The sequence below is a fragment of the Rhinopithecus roxellana genome, chromosome 11, assembly GCF_007565055.1.
Source record: "Rhinopithecus roxellana isolate Shanxi Qingling chromosome 11, ASM756505v1, whole genome shotgun sequence".
Lineage (NCBI taxonomy): Eukaryota > Metazoa > Chordata > Mammalia > Primates > Cercopithecidae > Rhinopithecus > Rhinopithecus roxellana.
In genome coordinates this window covers 63,495,922-63,516,394 of record NC_044559.1, presented here as the reverse complement: position 1 = coordinate 63,516,394, position 20,473 = coordinate 63,495,922, and the positions used below count along the sequence as shown (strand labels likewise).

Here is a 20,473-nt window from a genome sequence, read left to right as displayed (position 1 = left end):
AATTATTTTGCATAGCATAATACAAACTTTTTATCCAGCCACCAAGATGAAGTGGTTCGGTGCCCTTAGCATGAAGAGCTCAGGTTTGGGGACCATATACTACTTTAGGAGGATCCAGTTTCTATCACTAGTCGGGAGTGTTAGAGCAGCTTATTTAACCTTTTTGTGCACCTTAGCTTCATCTATTAAATAGGGCTAACAACAGCTTTCCAGAAGAATTTAACTAAAGCTTAAATGAGGTAATATATAAAAGTTCCATTATAGTTCCCAGCTTGCAGGAAGAAACTCAAAGAAAATCAGTTCTTTCTCGCAGAAAATGTTGGAAAGGTGAGGTTAATGACCTCTGCTAAAAGTTGACTTCTATTACAGATATCAGATGGTTGGCTGATGTGTAACTACTTGTTTCTTTGCAATGAGCTTTTGACAACAGTTATCTATCCCCTAGCCACCACTACTTCTTCCTCGCCAGCAGGGCCCAGTCCCACTAGAGATAGTCACTTTCTCAGTCTCCCTTGTAGTCAGGACTTGGCTGGTTGGCAGGTGACCAAATATCGGACAATGAGACCTGAGGGGAAATCTGTTGGGAGGATTCTGTGAGAAATTTCCATTTCTAATGCAAAGAGACATCCTAGGGAATATATGCCTTTTCATCAGCTGAACATGTGACTTTACATAAGTCTTAAAAGGCAGCAGCCATTTTGCAACCTAGAAGGGTCAAGCCCAAGGACAGCCAGTGTCTGGAGGATGGCAGAGTCCAAGGGTGGAATGAGCCTGGCTCCTTGCTCACATGGCTGGGCTGCTGATCTCACCCTGCAACCGTTCTCTTCTAAAGTGTTATTATATAAGATTTAAAATGCCATTACATAAGACACTTAGGATTCTGTAATATGCTCCCTAATTAGTATAGGATTCCTCTAGAAATACAAGAAAATCTTTAGCTATATGAATCCCATGACAAAAGAGGTGATTCTGAATAGTAAAATAGTAAACAATAATAATAAAATATTGTGAGATTTAAATATTTTTGAAGGGAAACAGTTCTAAGATATATTATTTACTCCTTAACTTAATATAGAAACATTAACCTTTTCTTGATAATTCAACATTTTATTTCAATGTACCTGCCAATAACAATGCTTCCCTCCATTTCTAATTTGCTCCGTTTAATCTGTCATTCATTTAGAAAACAATCAATTAAAAGGCCACTTATTTACTAAACTTCTTGACTTCGGTCTTTTTCCTCCTTTAATCTATTTGCTCTCACTGATAAAATTATTTGAGACTATTTATGAATTAAAGTGTAGACTGGGTGTGCATCAGGAGAGATCTTCTGTGTGAACCACCTGCTGGTTACAGTGAATGTGCTACATGATTTCTAATTTTGCTGCTCAAAAAGCCTTTTATCTTACTTGTTTTTTTCCTAGACTGTCTTCTAGGTAAGAGTGAGCTGAATTCTGAGCAGGTGAGGTACTATGTCGCCTTCAATAGAAAAAGATAGCAAAAACAAACAAACAAACAAAAAACGAGGCTATATAATAACAACAGGTACCATTAACAGAATGCTTTCCTTCCCTGGCTAATGGATGCATGAACACACACGATCTCAGTTAGCCTTTTCCAATAGAAGGCAGTTGAGCCTTGGGATTAGACATGTAGTCTCCAGGGTTAGAACATCTGAATTCAAATTCTGGCTCCAGGAACCACTGATTGCAGAATTGCAGCTTCCCAAACTGCAAAGGAGGTTGACAATTGTATCTAATGAATAGAGGTACTGAGAAGGTGAAGTGAGATAATGCTTGCAAAACATATAGCACAATGCTTGGTGACAGTAAACACTCAACAAATGATTACGACCATGATTTCCATTTTACAGATAAGAAAACTAAAGCCTAGAAGTGACAAGTAACTCAAGTAAATGACAGAGCAGGGACTCCAGATGCACAGGAGTCCAGAGCTCATACTCACAGTCATACAGCAACACTAACGACTGGCCTCTCATAGTAATTGGGAAAATCCAAGAGAAGGTCACATCCTTGGGCCTTGGACAAGAATGACAAAATTTACTGTGGAAATGAAGATTTCAGTTCAGCATTACAAATATCTGATTCATAATCTCCTCCCTGCCAAAGAAATAAAAGGAAATTCATTCCCTTCACCGTTTTTTTCCTGGAGAGGGAGTTTCACTCTTGTTGCCCAGGCTGGAGAGCAGTGGTACAATCTCAGTTCACTGTAACCTCCACTTCCTAAGTTCAAGCGATTCCCCTCTTTCAGCTTCCTGAGTAGCTGGGATTACAGGCATGGGCTACCATGCCTGGCTAATTTTGTATTTTTAGTAGAGACGGGGGTTTCACTATGTTAGCCAGGCTGGTCTCGAACTCCTGATCTCAGGTGATCGACCCGCCTCAGCCTCCCAAATTGCTGGGATTACAGGTGTGAGCCACCGTGCCCAGCCCCCTTCACTTTTTTTTTTAATCGGCACAATGATTTAGTGTCTGTGAACTACATGGTATATAGAGTTAAGAAATTCAAATCCATCATTATTCTATCTAGACACAGTTCAATTCAAAATATTTGCTGGTTTTTAATATAAATTCTACATTTTTGTGGTATATGAAAGGCATTTCATATGCTCATCAATGTACTCATTTTAGATTCTTTTCTAAATGTGATGATTCAATTAATATGCATTACAAAACACTTGGCAAATGAATTTGAGGTGCTGGAGAGAGATTCACATTTGTACACAGATATTTTTTCACCATAAATTCATATGAACTTGCTAACTGTGCTCTCCTCCTGTTAAAATACTTAAAATTCCTGGAAATTTCTAAAGATAAGCTACCCATAAGGCACTAAACTTTAATGTACATTTTAATATACTTCCTTTTTTACTGCAATTTGCTTTTAAGAAAATACTATCCAAAAAATACTTAGTTCAATGAAGTATAATGAGTCACAAATAAATGTTTTAAATAGCATCATTTTCCTGCCTGCCAGTTGCCTGAAAGCTCAGAAATGGAGTTAGTCCTTGGGCATTATTAATCAATTCATTTAATTTTCATAACTTTCTTAAGGACAGTAGTTCAACAAAATGAAGTGAGTCCAGCACTATTATTCAAAAACAAAAGAGGGCTATCCTGAAGTACTTCTCATTCACTGCTTCTCCAGTGTTCTCCAACCATAAGAATCTTAACTGTCCCAATGGAGGCTGTATTCCAGTGTTCTCCAACCATAAAAATCTTAACATGTCCCAACGGAGGCTGTATTCATATGTTTGGTTGTGCACTGGACAATCTCTTCAATGCAGTAGGCAGAAGCAGAAAAGACAGTTCCCTTCTTAACTTTTGCTGGCAATCCATTTTAAAGAGTTTTCTTGAAGAGCTCCTTATTCTGGCAAAGTTGTTAGCAAGTGGTCATCTGCTGTTCCTATTTGCTCACCACTCATTCGCTTCCTACCTTCTGACCCTAGAGCTGACATCCCCCTGATTTTGATGCCATGTTCCCTCTGAGAGTGGTTCCTGGATAACCTGCTTGCATTATAATGACTTGGTGGAGGAGAGGTGTGCTGGCCACACACACAGACACACACACACACAGACACACACACAAACCCCACAGATTTCTAGGCCCCACTGAATCAAAATTTCTGGGAAGGGTGCTCCAGGGATCTCTAGTTTTTGTCAAGCAGCCCAGGATGTTTTTATGCACACTAAAACTTGAGACTCACTGCATTAAACAGTTACAAACCCCCACAAAGTACCTGGCCCTGAGCTGCTGAACATTCCCTATTTAAAATCAACTCCTGCCTTGGCCTCTCTGAAGTGGAGGTGTTTCCTTTCTCCTCCCTCACCCTGCATCTCAAATATTAATATTCCATCTTTTTCTCTTGATACATCTTTATTCTACAAGACACTTTTTTTTTTTTTTTTTTAAATTGTGGCTTCGGCTTAATTTGAGCTTTAGCATTGTACCTTCAAATGTCCTCCATCCATTTCCACCAGGATACCCAACTGTGATTTTTCATTCGATACAGTCCAAGGCTAGATGGATCTTTCCTATAAATATTGATAGCTCCAAATAAATTTATTCATTCATTCATTTATTCAATGTTACTTATAAAGCCCCTACTTTGTGCTTTTATGGATCTTACATTCTGCTAGGGGCCAGGAATGGGGCAGAAAGGTGTAAAAATAACAAACAATTATGTACACAATTATCTAATAAAGATTGTGGTAACTGTGACAAAGATGAAATACAGAAAACAATGAGAGTTATGCGTTTTTTTTGGCAAAAATACCTTATAAGTGATAGTGTATCCTTCATAATGTATCAGGAGACATACGTTATTGATTTGTTCAACTATTAATGATGTTAATCTTGATCTTTGTTTAAGTTATATCGGTCAGGTTCTCCCCGATACTATTTTTCTCTTTACAATTGAAAAGTATCTTGTAGGGAGACTATGCAAATATACCATTGCCCACTAATTTTAGCATCCAAAGATGTTTTTCCCCGAGACAATTATTGTGGTGTTTGAAAGTGGCCATTTTTCTATTTCCATTATTCCTTCTATAATTATTAGTTCAGTTGACATTCTTGTTGAAAGTTGTTTAATTTTTACATAGAATTAATGTTTAAGCTTTCAAGCGGACCTATTTTCTTTATGGTATCTAGGTTTCTCAACATTCTTTAAAAAGTCTTCAAATAAATATGTCTACCAATCTTTTCTTCTGGTACTTCTGTGGTTAGCCATTTTTGGATAAATATATTTGATCTGTGTGCAATTTATTTTTATGTAAGGAGTGAAAGAAGAATATGGACCTTTCTTGACCGCTAGGCAGAATGGCCTTTTCCTTCTGCCTCAATTATAACTGGGAATTGACTCCAGTTATCTAAAATATACTTAACTTACTTAACTCCCAACTCTTCCCAACAAGGTGATCTGCCCTAACGAGGCACTTAGTACATAATTATTAAATGCAAATACTCTGGAAGCGATGGATAAAGTTACAGAGAAGAAAGGAATTGGAAGCCCAGAGAGGAAGCAAGTATGCAACGCTGGAATGAGGAAACCCTTGTCCAAACTGAAGAGCAATGAAAGAAATGGAGAAGGACAAACAGTTATTGGGGAAGATTCTGAGGAAAAACCATAGAACTTGGAAGCTAGGTGGCTGTAACAAGATACAGGAGCATAAATAAGCAAAGATATTGTAAATGTTGACATCTAAAAGAATTGGAGATAGTGATGCTTCCGACTTCACTATCAGAAGGTGAAGAATTGTCTCTTTCATCTCCATGGATGGTACCAACATCAAGTCACTTACACAAAATCTGGCAAACTCTGATATTAGCAATCCTGCACCTACCCTTTCCCTTAACCCCACATCCAATCTACCATCTGCATGTGCAGATTCAGATTTGCCCTCCAAAGCATCTCTCAAAACTGCAGGTTTTCACCATCTTTGCGGGGAGGCTCTTTAATGTACACACCACCCTTTTCTCTGCCTGCATTGCTAGAATTGCCTTCTAATTGTTGTATTTGTTTCTGTCTTGCTCCCCATCGATTAATTCTACCTGGTGAAGAATCTACCTGTGGTGATCTTTAAAAAACTGATTCAGATATTGCCATTCCTTTGCTTAAAGCACTTGAATGATGTTCTATTGCTGTTAATATCCTATATCCTTAATGAGTCCCACAAAGCTGGGTCTGACCAGACTGCCTCCTTAGAGCCTCCTTTCACACTACCTCCTCCACTGGCTTCTTTCAGTTGCTGAGATGCACTATGCAAAGTCAATGCAAAGGCACTCCATCCTCAGTTCACACTTCCACTTTCTACCCATCTTTCCAGTGTTACCTTAAACATCTCCTTTTCAGGCAAGTTATTTTTGACCATCATCAGACTAGGTCACTCTCTTGATTACATACTCATGAAGAAACATCAAATAAACCCAAATCAAGGTATTTTCTATGAAACAATCAGTCAGCGCTCTTAAAAAGTGTCAAGATCATGAAAGACAGAAAGACTTAGGAACTGTTGCAGATTAAAAGAGACTAAGGAGGCATAACAAATGAAATGTATGATCCCCGATAGGATCCTTGCCCAGAAGGACTTCAGTGAAATTTGAATAAGATCTGCAGATTAGACAATAGTACTGTATCAGTGTTAATTTACTGGTTTTGACAACTACTGTGGTTTTGCAAGGTGTTAATATTTGAGGAATATGGGTAAAGGTTGTATAAAAGCTTTGTGTACTATTTCCAAAATCTTTTGAAAGTCTAAAATTATTTTAAAGTAAAATATTTTGTAAATGCTTGAATAGTACTTTTAAAAATCTTTTCAACAAGTAAAAGAATAAAAAAGTTTGCACCACTGACAGCTATAATATCTATTATCTCTAAACTATAGGAATCATTTGCATAACAGTAAGAAAGAGTTGAGTAAAAGTGGGCAAGTGACATGAGCAAGTAATAAGAGAAATATAAACAGTTAAGTCACAAGAAATAAACATCTAAATTCACTAGTAATTAAGAAACTGAATTTAAGCCAGGTATTTAATGTATTTGATTGATAAAATTTACGTGATTGGGCCAACTCAATATGGATGAGGATTGAAAAAACTGTCAAGTTTTAAAATAATATGCACTCATGTTGACTAAGCAATTCCAATTCTAAGATCTCCCCACAGATTTCCCTGACCGTTTAATATATACACACACACACTGCGGCATGATTTTAACATATTAAAATTTTGGAAATAAAAATAAATAGCCATCAAAAGAGGAATATTTAAAATAAATAATCTCTAGCATATGAAGCTGCTAGAAATGACTTACATCTATTTGTACTGAACCAGGATGTCATCCAAGTTAGAGCATTAAGTGAAAACAGCTAGCTATGGAATAACATATAAAATATAGCTCCATCCTTGTAATATGAATACACATGTATTTATTACGTATACTGGAATTTTTCAAGAAACAAGTCTGGAACAACATTTACTGAATTTTTCTCAGCTGTTGTCTCAAGGGTGGGATCATGAGGGACTTTCACTTTTTATTTGTTCGTTGCTATACAATTTGTTATAAGTATGTATCACTTTGTAATAAAATTACACTTTTTTTAAAAACCTACAAGTTTTGGATAGGTTGCCCTGAATTTGAATCCTAGCCCTGCCAATTTCTACATGTGTAAATTCTGGTAAATTACTTAACTCTCTGAATCTATTTCTCTGGTCCAAAGTTAAGAATAATTGAGGTTTCCTTGCCTCACAATATTAAGGTACTGGTAGTTGTAGAAATTATTCAAGGACTTCCCAAATCCTGGCCTGAGGCTGAGCTGGGTGGCCTTCATGTACACACCATAACATCAATAGCAGAAAAAAGCAATTTACCAAAAAGCTATAGACCTTTAGGAATACAGAGTTGGAGAACCCTACAGCATAAACCCTTGAAAGTCAGTCCTATCAAATTCTGGGCCCCAAGTCCTCACCCTTGTTTCTTTCTGCCTTTATGGTGACAAACCAGCCTGCTTCACCCACCTGTTCCTTGATCCTCTGTTTCTGGACCAGGTACTGTGTGTCTCTAGCTCAGGTGCGCACTTGTTTGCATCCAGTTAGTCCCCAACTCAAAAATCGCACTGCAGCAACCCAGTGCCTGCCAGAAGAGATCTAAACCCTCGTCAGCCCTTCAGTGGCCTCTGTTATCTGAGCCTTTCCCCTTCTCTGTGTCTTCCACTACTCACTAATATGTCTTCTCTACATTCCTTTGATCAAAACCATCTCTGCCCTATCCAAATATCTGCCACTCAGAAGAATGTACATTATCTCTAAAAATTCCCACCAACCCTGTGGTTTCCTCATTCCACCCATCAAAAGATAGATCATATTAAGACTAGGAAAGGCAATATATCGTACCTTCATAAGAACTCCAAGGCAGCACTGACATATATGTTATTACATGAAGATGTCTATCGAAATCAGGAGGAACAAATGCTCAAAACATAAAAGTAGAAGAAAGAATTTGAATGTAAGATTAGATTTAGCTCTTAAGTAGATTCTTCTCAAAAGGGTGGTTTACTGAGCACCTGCATCAGAATCTCCTGAGAAGACTGCCAAAAGGAAGGCTACTGGGCATGGTGGTTCATGTCTGTGATCCCAGTACTCTGAATGGTTGAGGTGGAAAGATCACTTGAGCCCAGAAATTCAAGATCAGCCTCGGCAACACAGTGAAACCTCATCTCTACAAAACAAATATTTTAAAAAAATAGCTAGGTGTGGCAGCACACACCTGTAGTCCCAGCTACTTAGAAGGCTGAGGTGGGAGGATCACTTGAACCCATGAGGTCAAGGCTGCAGTGAGCTATGATCACACCATTGCATTCCTGCCTGGGTGACAGAGTAAGACCCTTGTTTTAAAAAGATAAAAAGGAAGGCTGCCAGGCTCTACCCAAATCTTTTGAATAATCATCTCTAGGGGTGGAATGGAGGACAGTTTCTTATTTTGAGCCTAGTTTGAGAATCACAGCCCTAGTTACCTAAGTTATTCAATAATATTGTATTTGACAAAAGAAAAATAACTAAGTGTGCCATAAGAATACGATATATTGCTTTCAAGATTCATATTTTAATTTATTGAATTTTTCATGAATTGAAAAAAAAGTTCTAAACCCACCAATGATTTTGAGTGATTTTCATCTTATTTATTAATTTATTTATTTAGCTTAAATACTTTATAGATTAAGTAAGCAGTTTCTTTGCCCAGGTTAACAGGAACATTAGCCTAGGAAGGGCATATTTCAGGCCTCTCTTTCCCAATCTCGTTCCATCCACCACGTCCATTTGTTCCTATAGTTAAAGAAAACTTATCTTGTGGAACAATTTATAAACCAACCTTTCAAGGACAGAACAGATTGGGAAAAAAGCCAGAGTCAACCCACCAGAAGACCGAATCATGGGCCCAAAGGCAGAACGACTTCTCTGTATTTCTAGTGTTAAATGATAGCTGTAGTGACAGGATAAATAGACTCACAGGGTCCTTAGATGAGCCAAATTTAGCCATAATCATCATTCCTGGCTATAGTTTTTCCTACACTTTTAATTAAAAGTGCATAGCTGATGAGTGCACTAGCCAGGCAAGTTTGAAATGTAACACTCTCAAAGTGAACCCGCACCTGAGCCTGTCTCTGAACGCAGGCAAATGCAAAACAGGCAGGCAGGGTTCACAGGGAGCTAGAAAGGGTTAAAAATGAGTCATCACTGGCTTCCTGTTTCTAAATTAACCCAGAGAAGCATCAGATCACACAATTAAAATGAATAATTCCTGATGGACCTCTTAACAGTTATCTCTTGCATGAGCTTTTGCTGAATCTGGTTTAGTTACTGTGATGCCACTGAAACCTAAGTATCGCAACAGTTTAAAAAACAAAGAGCCAAATTCACCAAATCTCAAATTCTTTCATCTTTAATCAGATTTAGACTCATGAAATTTAAAATGTTTCTTTAAAAAGAATTGAACTTTTGCCAAATAATATAATGTGTAATTTACACAAAAAGGTAAATTAAAGGATGTAGAGTATATTTTTAACAGTGAGATTTCAAAATTTCCATCAGCAAAATTATTAGTGTTTTATACTTGCATGCTGGGTACTGAGGATAGCGACTGGAGCAAGAAAAGTGGGGGCTTGCCCTCCTGGCACTTCAGGGTTCCAACCATCCCCAAAGTAAATCTATCATCTTCAATGTAAAATCAGTACCCAGATGATTGCTAGTTTTCCTTGACGTTTTGGTATTTTGTAAGCAATGCTTTTATTAAGTTCTTTATTAAAAAGTGTTCCAATTTGCATTTTCACATATGCTTTAAAAAATTGATTATTTTGTTTTTGTTTTGCCTAACACTGTTGGCATACACAACACATATATCTCTCCTTATACTCAATGATTCTTTGCTGGAGGCAAATTCAACTTTACACAAGACCAAGAAAAAGTTTCATCTACTTAGAAGAAAACAATACTAGCTATAGATTTCCGAGAGTTATAAGAACAAACATTTATAAGAATTAATGCAATAAAGTCAAAATACAGGAATCAGTGATGGCAGATTCCATCCTAAAGCTTTGAAGGAGTTAAGAATTGCTTAGTCTTCACTGCCACAGGAGTCTTCCCACCTATAAATAAAATCTGGCTTCTTATAATTAGACATGATTACTTCAACAAGTCAAAGAACAACTAAAACTTGCTTTGCCATTACTCTATAAAATATACTGAATACGTTGAATTAAAGGATGGTTAGAAATGTCATTCTCACTCCACCACAGCTTACAATGCGAGATATCTGAGACTCTGGGAATGTGGAAGTAAGTGGATGGCATATAAGTTTTTCAGAGTACTAAAACTCGCCCCAGAATCTGATACATTATATGAGGCAGGCATAAGAAGCCTTGAGTATAAGGAGAGACATGAGTATTGTATATGCCAACTGTGTTAGGGTAAAGATCCAGAAAATAATCCATTTTTAAAGCATATATGAAAACACAAATTAGAGCACTTCTTAATAAAGAACTTAATAAAAACATTACCTACAAAATACCAAAACATCAAGGAAAAACAGTTATAATCCGGCTACTAATTCTACATTGGAGATGACAGATCTACATTGCAGAGGAATGGAACACTGAAGCTCCATGAGGACAAGCCCCTACTTTTCTTGCTCCAATCAGTATCCCCAGCACCCGGTATGCAGTATAGGAGACAGGGATCCATACAAGTCAGGACAAGAGGTGTTGGAGTCATATTGCCTGGGTTTGATGGCCAGTTCTATCATTTACCAGCCTATGATGCTAAGCAATTCACATAGCTCCTCTGTACATCCATTTTTTAAATCTGCAAAATGGTACTTAGGCATAAGGTTGTTTAAAGAATAGTAACAAGAATAACAACGAACACATATAGCACTTAATTTTGTGCCAGACATTGTTCTAAACACTTTGTATTTACAGCTATTTATTTAACCCTCACTAAAACCTTCTGAGATAGAAACTAATGTTTCAATTGAAAAGCAAGGAAACTGAGACTCACAGAAGTCAGTAACTTGTCCAAGGACACACAACTAGAAAGCGGGGGGAAAAAATCCTGTTTCCAACCACTCCATCACCATTGAGATAAACTTGTGTTAAAGCAGAACAGTGCCTGGCATATAACACATCTTCAATAATGAAGAGCTATTAATAAATATTTGTCAAATGTTTGCAAGATTCTGAGGTTACACCAGGGCTCCACAGGAAAGAATGCTGTAATCCACTGGTGATGTCCCTGTGGGTGTGGAAGGTATTAGTGATCACACTTGTGCCACAGGTTTTCAATCTCTTTCACATAAAACAAAGAATCCTGATATCTGCCTGAGGTTTTCTTTTCTCCATCGCAATGGGATCTGAGATCAGGCTGTCACCATCAGACACTGGATTGTCGCCTCCACTCGCTAACACTAATCCACTCTCCACCAAACTGCCAAAGTGTTCTTCTGACCAGATGCTTTTGGCAACTACTCCCTTTCAAGGAACCTACAATCGGCTACCACCTCATATCAAAATTCCTCCCCCAGCTTTCAAGGGCCTTAATACGACATGGAGGAAACCTGCTTTTAACTCCTGTTCAAGTGCTCAAGAGCCTACTTATCAAATAAATACTTGATAGGAATGGCCACGTTTCATTATGCAGACAATAGCAGTGTTTGTGCTACTTCAGAACAGTGATAAGCAGTTTTTCATTTTACATAATATTTTAGTTTTATGTATTTATCTTTGGACATAGCCCAATTTTTAAAAATAAATTGAGAATCTTATTTTACTTTTGTTCAGGATGAAAAAAGCTTGATCAGAGAAGGACATAAAAGGAAGAATTTCAAGAATAAAATTTGATTATTATTACCCACTAGAAAGTTAATATCCAGGTAAATTTCAGATAGCTTTCTAATCCGTCATCCTGAAACTGGAACCTGAATAACCGGGAGACTTTCTAATGATGGGAGATGGAAAGTCAGAATTAAAACAAACAAAAAAAAAGGAGTCATAACATCCTTAATATTCAAGACAATGGACCCATTTCCAAAAGAGTACCTTGAAAGGTTAACTAGAGCAAATCAAGACATAAGAATTACTGGTGTTTATATCAATGGGCTTCTTTTAATAAACACAAGTTACTAAGTAACCACCAGTCTAATTTAATGTCTCTAAGCCAATCACATCAATGGAAAAAATAACATGGATTTAATTTAAAAGTTAGAGAATCAAACATGTGTTTTGAAGACTCAGCAATATGCCAAATGTTAAACTGGCCTGTCCACTTGACATGCAGAGATGCAAGACTGTACTAGAAGTTAATCTGATTTGCTTAGAAATGCAAATAATTTCTGACAAAAGCCACATCCAGATGTAGCTACATCCAGATTATTCCTGAGTTGAACATTCTGATGTCAACTCAGGATTTCTGAATGTACATTCACACGTTCAACTGGACAGTTCACATGTTCAGATAGCTGGAATAAGCAAGTCAACAGGTACCAACAGTATTTTTTGTTTGTTTTTGTTTTGCTTTCGAGAGTTTTGTTTGTTTTTGTTTTGTTTTGATTTTATTATTGTTTCTTCAATCGAGGATGTTGGCCTTCTTAGTTGATTATATGAACTGGGATTCAATTTGATGAAATGTTTGGTGACCCATATAAAGTTATGATTTAAAAAATCAATAGCAAAAGAGGTGATGTAGTTTGGTTAGGAAGACAGCCTAACATTTTTCATTTATTTAAATATTTATCAAAGAGCTGCTATGCATCAGCCCTAAGGAATGGAAAGCTGGCTCTAATATCTTCAGGGATAACCATGAGTCATTTCCTGTAATTTCAGTTGAAGCCATCTATAAATCTTTCATAAGGTCAAGAAAAAGATGTTAGTAGTAGACAGAATCGCAAACCCAGTAGATTAATTAAAATGTCTCTAATTGGTAAATGTACCCACCAGGAAAGCACCTAGCACTTCCTGGACGGAATCTACATTATTTTCTCTCACATTCCTTCTACTTCTCATGTTTTGGGCAAGAATTATTAGCCTTCTTTTCTTGTAAAATGCAATCTCATTTCTTGGATTGTAGCAGTACATTCTTACAGCTGAGAAGGGTCCTAAAGGAAGGAAATGATCAAACGGTGTTAAGTCCTATGTGCTGAAAGTAAGAAGAGGGAACTATTATTAACAATTCTTTATAACTATTTTTATCAGTCCTTCTTAGGAACCAACCCCAAAGACACTCTCTCCTCCAGAAGCAAATCTCTCTACTGAGGACAACCTTAGGAAACAGGTCCCTAATTACTCCGTTCAAGTCTCCCACAAACCTTAAGACTCCTATGAAACAGGGAAAGAGTACCAAGAAACAGGCCTTGAAGGTTGAGATAGAGGTAAAGGACTTAGGTTATCTGTCTTATAATTTAAATTTTGGTGCTTACTTTACAGGTGGGGATAAGAAAACAAGTTTCTTCTTGAAATTCCCAAGAACCAGTTGCTACAGAAATTACAGCCAAAGTATATGCAAAAGCAGATTCTCACTGGCAATTTGCTGCATGCGTTTCTGAACAGAAAACAATCAGCCAATTCATTTTCCAGGTAGATTCCAGTAACATTTTACGCCTTTGAATGGAGAAGCTCTCACGGTGCAAATGGTAAACAAAAAGAGTCTACTGCTCAGCGACATTAACTTGTATTAAAAATAAAGATATGTATAGTGTAGTTACACAATGCCCACTATAATCCAGTGGTACAGTATATTTTTTGAGGTACAATGTAGCATCCATCCTGAAAACACAAAATTTCCAATGGAAACAAGGTCGGGATAAAAACAAAACACGGTGGCTTAATTTCCGTGTAAAACAACCGTCAACCCACCCTCAAAAATATTGACACGGACAATCAAACATTCAGGTATAATTCATCAGCTGGAACAAATCTACGTTAATGACCTTGACAGGGCCTTAAATCATGAGACCATAAACCAGCATCCTAGTGATATCTATTATGTCTTCGGAAATAGCTTAAAATCCAGGACTTCATGTTATTCTCAGTAATGAGCAGGATGTTTGGAAAGCAGTGTGCTCACTGGGGCTTACTTTGAAAGCTGTCTTTTTTACTTACTACCGAACACAGATTTCCAGGAAGCAAGCCACCCCACCCCACTTCCCAGGCACTTGATTTTTTTTTTTTTTTTCAAACCTCAAGATTGGGTTCTGTTTCCTGAATTACTTATTCCTTGTATAAATTTTCTTTTAAACTTCAGCAATTATGGCACCTTCGGCTCTGGGGGGTATCAGCAGCGTGAGCTGTTTTAGAGAAAGTTCTAAAAAAAATATGTTTTGGAGACATTCCATTTCTTTGTGCATCTCACTGGGGGCTTTAGGTGAAGGCTTTAAGTTATTCAGGTGAAGGGCAATGTCTTAGTCGCTCATAAACGGCACAAAAGTAACATCATCTGGAAAGGCATGGCACCTGTTCCGCCAGATTAAAGGTCCGTTTTTCTAACCCTCGCCCTTCCCTCCTCCACACCGCGCCGCTAGAGACAGTGCAGTGGTCCTCTCCCAAGGTCGACATCATGTCCAGGGCTGCAACCCAGGGCTGAACCAGAAAAACAGGCGCACCCACGTATAGGTCAGGCCAGAGTTCCGCCCCGCCACCAGCAGCCAGGGCTTCCTGCCTCCCTATCAAGGTGAAACTAACCCCAAGAGCCCCGCGGAGGGGCGCATGCAGGCGGCGCCGTTGGAGGCGGCCGATCGCAGGACTGGCAGGAAGGAAGCGATCAGCCGCCAAAGTGCCTTTTTCCTTCCCCAGAGCCAGCCCGGGACCGGACGCTGCCAGCGGAAGGGCCGGCGCGCGCCAGGCCACGAGGCACACGCACCAGCCGTGCGTACTTCCCCGTCCGGTGCGCGCTCTCACTCAAGCGCGCGCGCCGCTACTCACCAGCAACCCTTGGTGTCCGCAGCCCGCGTGGGACGGCGACTGCGACGGCTGCCCCCGCGCCTGTCGTGTGGCCTTGGCATCCGTCCGGCCGCTGCAACCCGGGCCGCGGTGGCTTTTTCTGGAAGGCGTTGCAGCGGGGTGATACCGGCACCCGGCGACTAGGCGTTCGCTGGTTTGCCTCGGCCGTGCCTCCTCCCCCTTCTCCTGTGCCGACCGATGGAGCTTTGCTGGTTCCACTCGCGCGGGCTCCGTGCGTCGCTCTCCTCCTCACTGTCTGACACCCCAGCGCAGGGGACGAACAGCTTCCTCGCAAACCCACGCGCAGGCCGGCCGACCCCGAACCTTCAGCAGCCGTCCCTGCTGCCGCTGCTGCAGGAAAATAAATTGTCACTGCGATGGTCCCGGCCTCCCCTGCCCCGGCCCCTGGGTGCCGCCTCCGCCTCTGCCTCCGCCCCCTCCTCCCTGGCGGCTGCGGCTTCCCGCATTCTGCAGAAAAAGCTCGCAGGTGGAAGGAAGCAGGGCCCCTGCGGATGGCCTAGAGCGAGAGTGAAGCGGTTGGGTGCCACTTTCGCATCTGAAACCCTGCATGTCTTCTCCCCACCCGGAACCACCTAAAGTCCCTTTTGCTCCACCATCAATTTCACCGAGATAGACAGGAGTGGTGCCTTTGAAGACTGCACAGTACACAAACCTTGATGCAGCTGACCGTTAAACTGTCACTGGAGTCTGGGGAAGGATAGGGTTTTGGTTGAAAATCCCACTCATACCTCATATCAGGAATTCCTTTTGATATTTATCCACAACTGGCTACGCCCACCATGAAGCACCTTAGTTCTTCCCCCTACCCCCAATTTGTGTGTACTTGGAAAATACGAATTATTAGAATATCTCTTAGATGTTATGTTACTATCACATGCAGTGTTCTTACTACAGTTCTGGCACTGTGTTAGGCAGTCGGTACACAAAATCTTATTCCATCTGCTACAACCTATATATAAAAGGGACTCATTTTTTGTTTTTGTTTTTTCCATGAACGAGAGACAGAGAAGTAAAATAATTTATCCCAGGTTAATCACCTAGAAAGTAGTAGAAGCTTAAATTTAAACTCTGATCCAATACTGAAAGCTGTTTCTATTGGCTTGACATTAATTGATAATGTCATTAATTGATAAACATTTTATGAAGGTTGCTGCTGCTGGATGAAATAGAGTCGCTTTTCTTGAGCTTGGTTGGGAGCTTACCTCCAAGTGAGAGAAATGGCTGCAAAGTGGGGTGGGAAAACACTGGCTTTTTTCTTAGCCTTTCCTCTGGAAACCAAAATTCTAGCCCTGACTCAGCTACCAACTGAGTTGCTTGGTCTCAGGCATTTCACCTTCTTAAGCCTCATCTTCCTGAATTCTTTTCTTTTAAATGAGGAGGTCTGATTGTTGGAGGCAGCCTGCAGCCTTGATTTTTAAGAAGTAACAGTGTTGTTTTTCTTAGTTTGAAGTTGGTTCCAAATGTTGAAGTTAGGAGATTTCACAGAAATTCAGACTTTTCACATTTTCTGTAAAATTGTAACATCAGATATTCGGTCCAAGGCGAGTTCTAGCAGCCATCAGCTGGAGCTGAATAGCGGGTGTCCCCTTTAGACTGTGAAGACACTCTTCAGTTTTCCACAGTCCCCACCACTCCCATACACCCCCACCTCACTGACATTTGAGAATATGGTAGGCATTTGAGTTTGCAGTATTGGACCGGATAATCTCATGATCTCCTGGACAATTTAAAATTCAGTGATAATTAAGAAGGTTAGCCAGATTCCTAAAAAGCATTATGAAACAAAAAATTCCACATACATATTTAGAGCGGTCATTGATCCTGGTCTTGCTATCTGGCATCCAAATTCATATAAAAGCCAAAACGGCCCAATATCCACCGTCTCCCGCTTCCTGGCAGCTAGAGTACCATCTTGTGACCCAACACCAGCCTCAGAGACTCCTGTACCTTTATTTGAGTCTGGATTATGTGTTTCAAGAAAAAACATTTTAGAAATGTCTTCATTATCTGTGAAGTGGGTTTTGTGTTCAGAGACAGTAGTGCCAGAGGTGACACTGTGGCAATGCCAGTGGTGTCCTAAGTGAGCTGTTTGAATGGTGTGATGACCCACCAGTTCTAATTTCAGCCGCTAAGCTTCCCTTCCTGTGGAAGGAACCTAATTTGCCAAACTTCCTGTCTCTTTGGTGTGCTACTTAATGACTTTCCAATATATTTATCTTCTGATTCAGTCAGCCAGAAATGATTTCAGTGTTGCGACCAAGAACTCTGATATAGCAACTTTAGGTATGATTTAAGCTATTTCCCTTTTATTAATTGAGTTAATGAAGAGCAAGCACCAGTGTATTTATACAACTTTTATCTTAGAGAATTTTTAAGTGACCTATAGTTTTACTTGCATTTTTAAAGATTCAATCTCAGTAGTAATTTAAAATCCAGATTTTTGTTTTTGCTCCAGAACCTTCATTTCTCTTATTTTTGAGAAAATTTTACCCTACTAAACCTTGAATGAAGATTTCAAATCTATATGCAAATACACATAAGCACTCTTATTTTGCAGATGAGAAAATGAGGGTGCAAGTTACAGAATACATGAAGGCAGAGCAGTGAGGAAATCCTGGGCTATTTTCTGATATGGTAGAATAGGGTTTCGGAACTCCTGAATTCAGCAAGGGTATAATTTGCAAGTAATTACTCCCTTGTAAATCAGAGTTGACCACACTTGTAGTGAAATTCTTTCCTGATGGTGCCTACGGGGCTCCACTCCAGTACTGGAAGCTGGACTGGAAACAGTGACCATGTTCCTTTAAGGATCCTCAGTAGTGTGCACAGGGGAAGCCTGCTTTCTGCTGGTATCTAGATCTTCACTGTGACACGACATAACTTCTCAGAGAGCAGCATGCCACCATTCAGTGATCTTAGGGAGGAAATCAAGTGTCACTGTAGTGTCTGCTGAAGTGTGATGCCTGTTTCTTAGGGAAGCCAATAACTCACTAGAAGCAGGCCCTTCATACCCACGGGTGGACTGAAACTAGGATTTACTCAGCCAGCAGGGACTGGCAGAGAGGGTGGAAGGTCTAACTGGTGACCATCCTGTTGTTTTGCGGCAACATGTGGGATTTCCCGTCCCTTGCATTTTTAAAGGGATGTCGCAGGGCAGAGGATCCAAAGTCTAAGTGGTGACCTGGACAACGACATGCAGTTTTCCATACATCTCATGATATCTGACCATAAAGACAAGCACATCTTTCCCTTTTTTCCTCACTTTGGCCAGCAGTTCCTCTGAGAACTCACGTCCTTCAAATCTTGATACATTTCCTTCTGCAACACCCTTTGTTATCTCTATCACAGTTGCTAACATATTTGACTGGATATGGATTATCATATCTAAATTAGTAAACTTTATGCTTTCTGGATTCATGATGTGAGAAAAAATGGGCATAGCTTTTGCCACCTGGTTCTAATGCCACAGGAAACAGGATGCTCTCCTGGAGAGAACTCTTTTGATTGAGGCCTCATTTCTTAATGTAGTACAGACTTTGAAAGATTCAGAGCTATTCAGTTTGTAGCCAATTGCAAAAGCAAGAACATAGGTATACTGGTGAACTTCACATCTGGGTTTTTCATCTCTGTCAATATTTCCAAAGCACTTATATATTTGCTTTTGGTAAATAATATATCCATCAAAATAGTAAATTGTGTGGAGTCTGAGAACCCTTGTAAATGCTCATCTTTCATGAGCTCCATTGCAGATTCCTCAAGATTCGAGTCATAACACAGTCTTATGAAAAGTGGTCCAAACTTATATTCCACCAAAGTGACATTTCTGTTTTCTGTATGCTACTTGCAAGTGACATTTTTAGCCAGTTCGATGTGGTCCCAGGACTCACACAAATGAAGTAGGGTTCTTAACTTCCCCTTCAAGATGGGCTTGTTCTAGGTCAGTTTCTCTTCCAAGTTTCTAAAACAGATTTATTTGGTGCCAGGAAGATTATATGCAACAACCATCTTCTTATGCTGAAATTTTTATAATTTCACAATATTATCTGTAAGTAGATATCTTTTAGCTCCAAGAGGACAGTGGCAGCAGGTGGAGGCGGAGTCTCTCATCCCAGGATACACTGAAATCTGTAGTGCTGGCGGAAGGACTTAATCTGAAAGACCAAAATGCCGCAGCCATACTGTCTCAGACTAAACCAACTCCAGACTTTTTTAAAAGATAAGGCTTTTTTTCCCCTTCCAGTAATATTAACAAATGTTGCTTATCGATAAACATTTCTTCATTACTGGTGAGGGTCCAATGAAATCAGCCCTCTTATCTGGTGGTGTGATTTTGCTACACTGCTGGAAAGGAATGTGTCAGTGTGTCAAGGAACGTTCTGAAATGTACTCTTCCCATTGCCCGCAGTAATTCCACTTCTAAGAAGCAATTTATCCTAAGGAAATCTGAAATAAAGAATAAGATTCCTGCACTGAGATATTTATCACCAACTTTGGGTATTAAAATTATGTTTATGACGGACTTTTAATGACGTTGAAAGTGCTTATGATACAATGTTAAGCAAACAAGGATACAAAATTGCGTGCATATATATCTCAAGTATGTAAATCTCAAATGGATAAGAATATAGGAGCAAATCCAGGATAAATTATTTAAATGGCCTCCTAGAGATTGGTTATGGGTGATTATGATTGACTTCTTTCTACTTTACTCTATCTTTAATTTTTCTATAAAGGACATACTTTCCTTTTATTTTGGAAGAAAAAACATTTAGTAATTAAAAATAAACAGGCCTGGCGTGATGACTCACGCCTGTAATCCTAGCACTTTGGGTGGCTGAGGAGGGTGGATCACGTGAGCCCAGGAATTCAAGACCAGCCTCTAGTAAAAATACAAAAAATTAGCCAGGTATGGTGGTGCACGCCTGTAGTTCCAGCTACTCAGGAGGCAGACATGGGGGAATCACCTGAGCCCGAGAGGTTGAGGCTGCCGTGTGCTGTGATAGTGCCACTGCGCTCCAGCCTGCGCAAAAGAGTGAGACCCTGTCTCCAAAAATAAAAAATGGAAAAAAAGAGAAACGAGATTTGGCAGCCAGATAAATATGAGGTGGAATCTGCCACAGTACCTCATTCATGATGGGTACAATTTAAGTATTTGAGAAAAGGACAAAGGTAAGAATAAAGAAGAGAGGGAGGAAGGAAAGGAACATTATTTCATGAAGAAGAGTGATAAATTGAGTGATGGTGACTGCCTTGTCGTTTGCTTAGTTTATGCCATACCTAGAAATAGGCCATTACATTCTAAATTGGTTCATTAACTAATGCTGTATTTGAGTATTTCCCAACTGATGACAAGTGACAAGACATTAAAACCTTTCTCACTGAATGGGGAATATGGAGCCAGCTCTCAGATTTTTTTCTGTTTCACAATGTCAGAGCTAGATCTGTTC

General features: G+C 39.5%; 1 protein-coding gene across 2 annotated transcripts in view; it reads right to left on the bottom strand.

Moving 5' to 3' along the window:
* STAMBPL1 (STAM binding protein like 1) overlaps positions 1–15,431 on the bottom strand; it is a 44,391-nt gene extending 28,960 nt beyond the window's left edge. For both annotated transcript variants that reach the window (XM_010379609.2, XM_010379610.2), the window contains exon 1: positions 14,988–15,431. The gene's annotated coding sequence lies outside the window, so the exon portion shown is untranslated. The remainder of the gene's footprint in view (positions 1–14,987) is intronic.
* Positions 15,432–20,473: the final 5,042 nt, after the last annotated feature.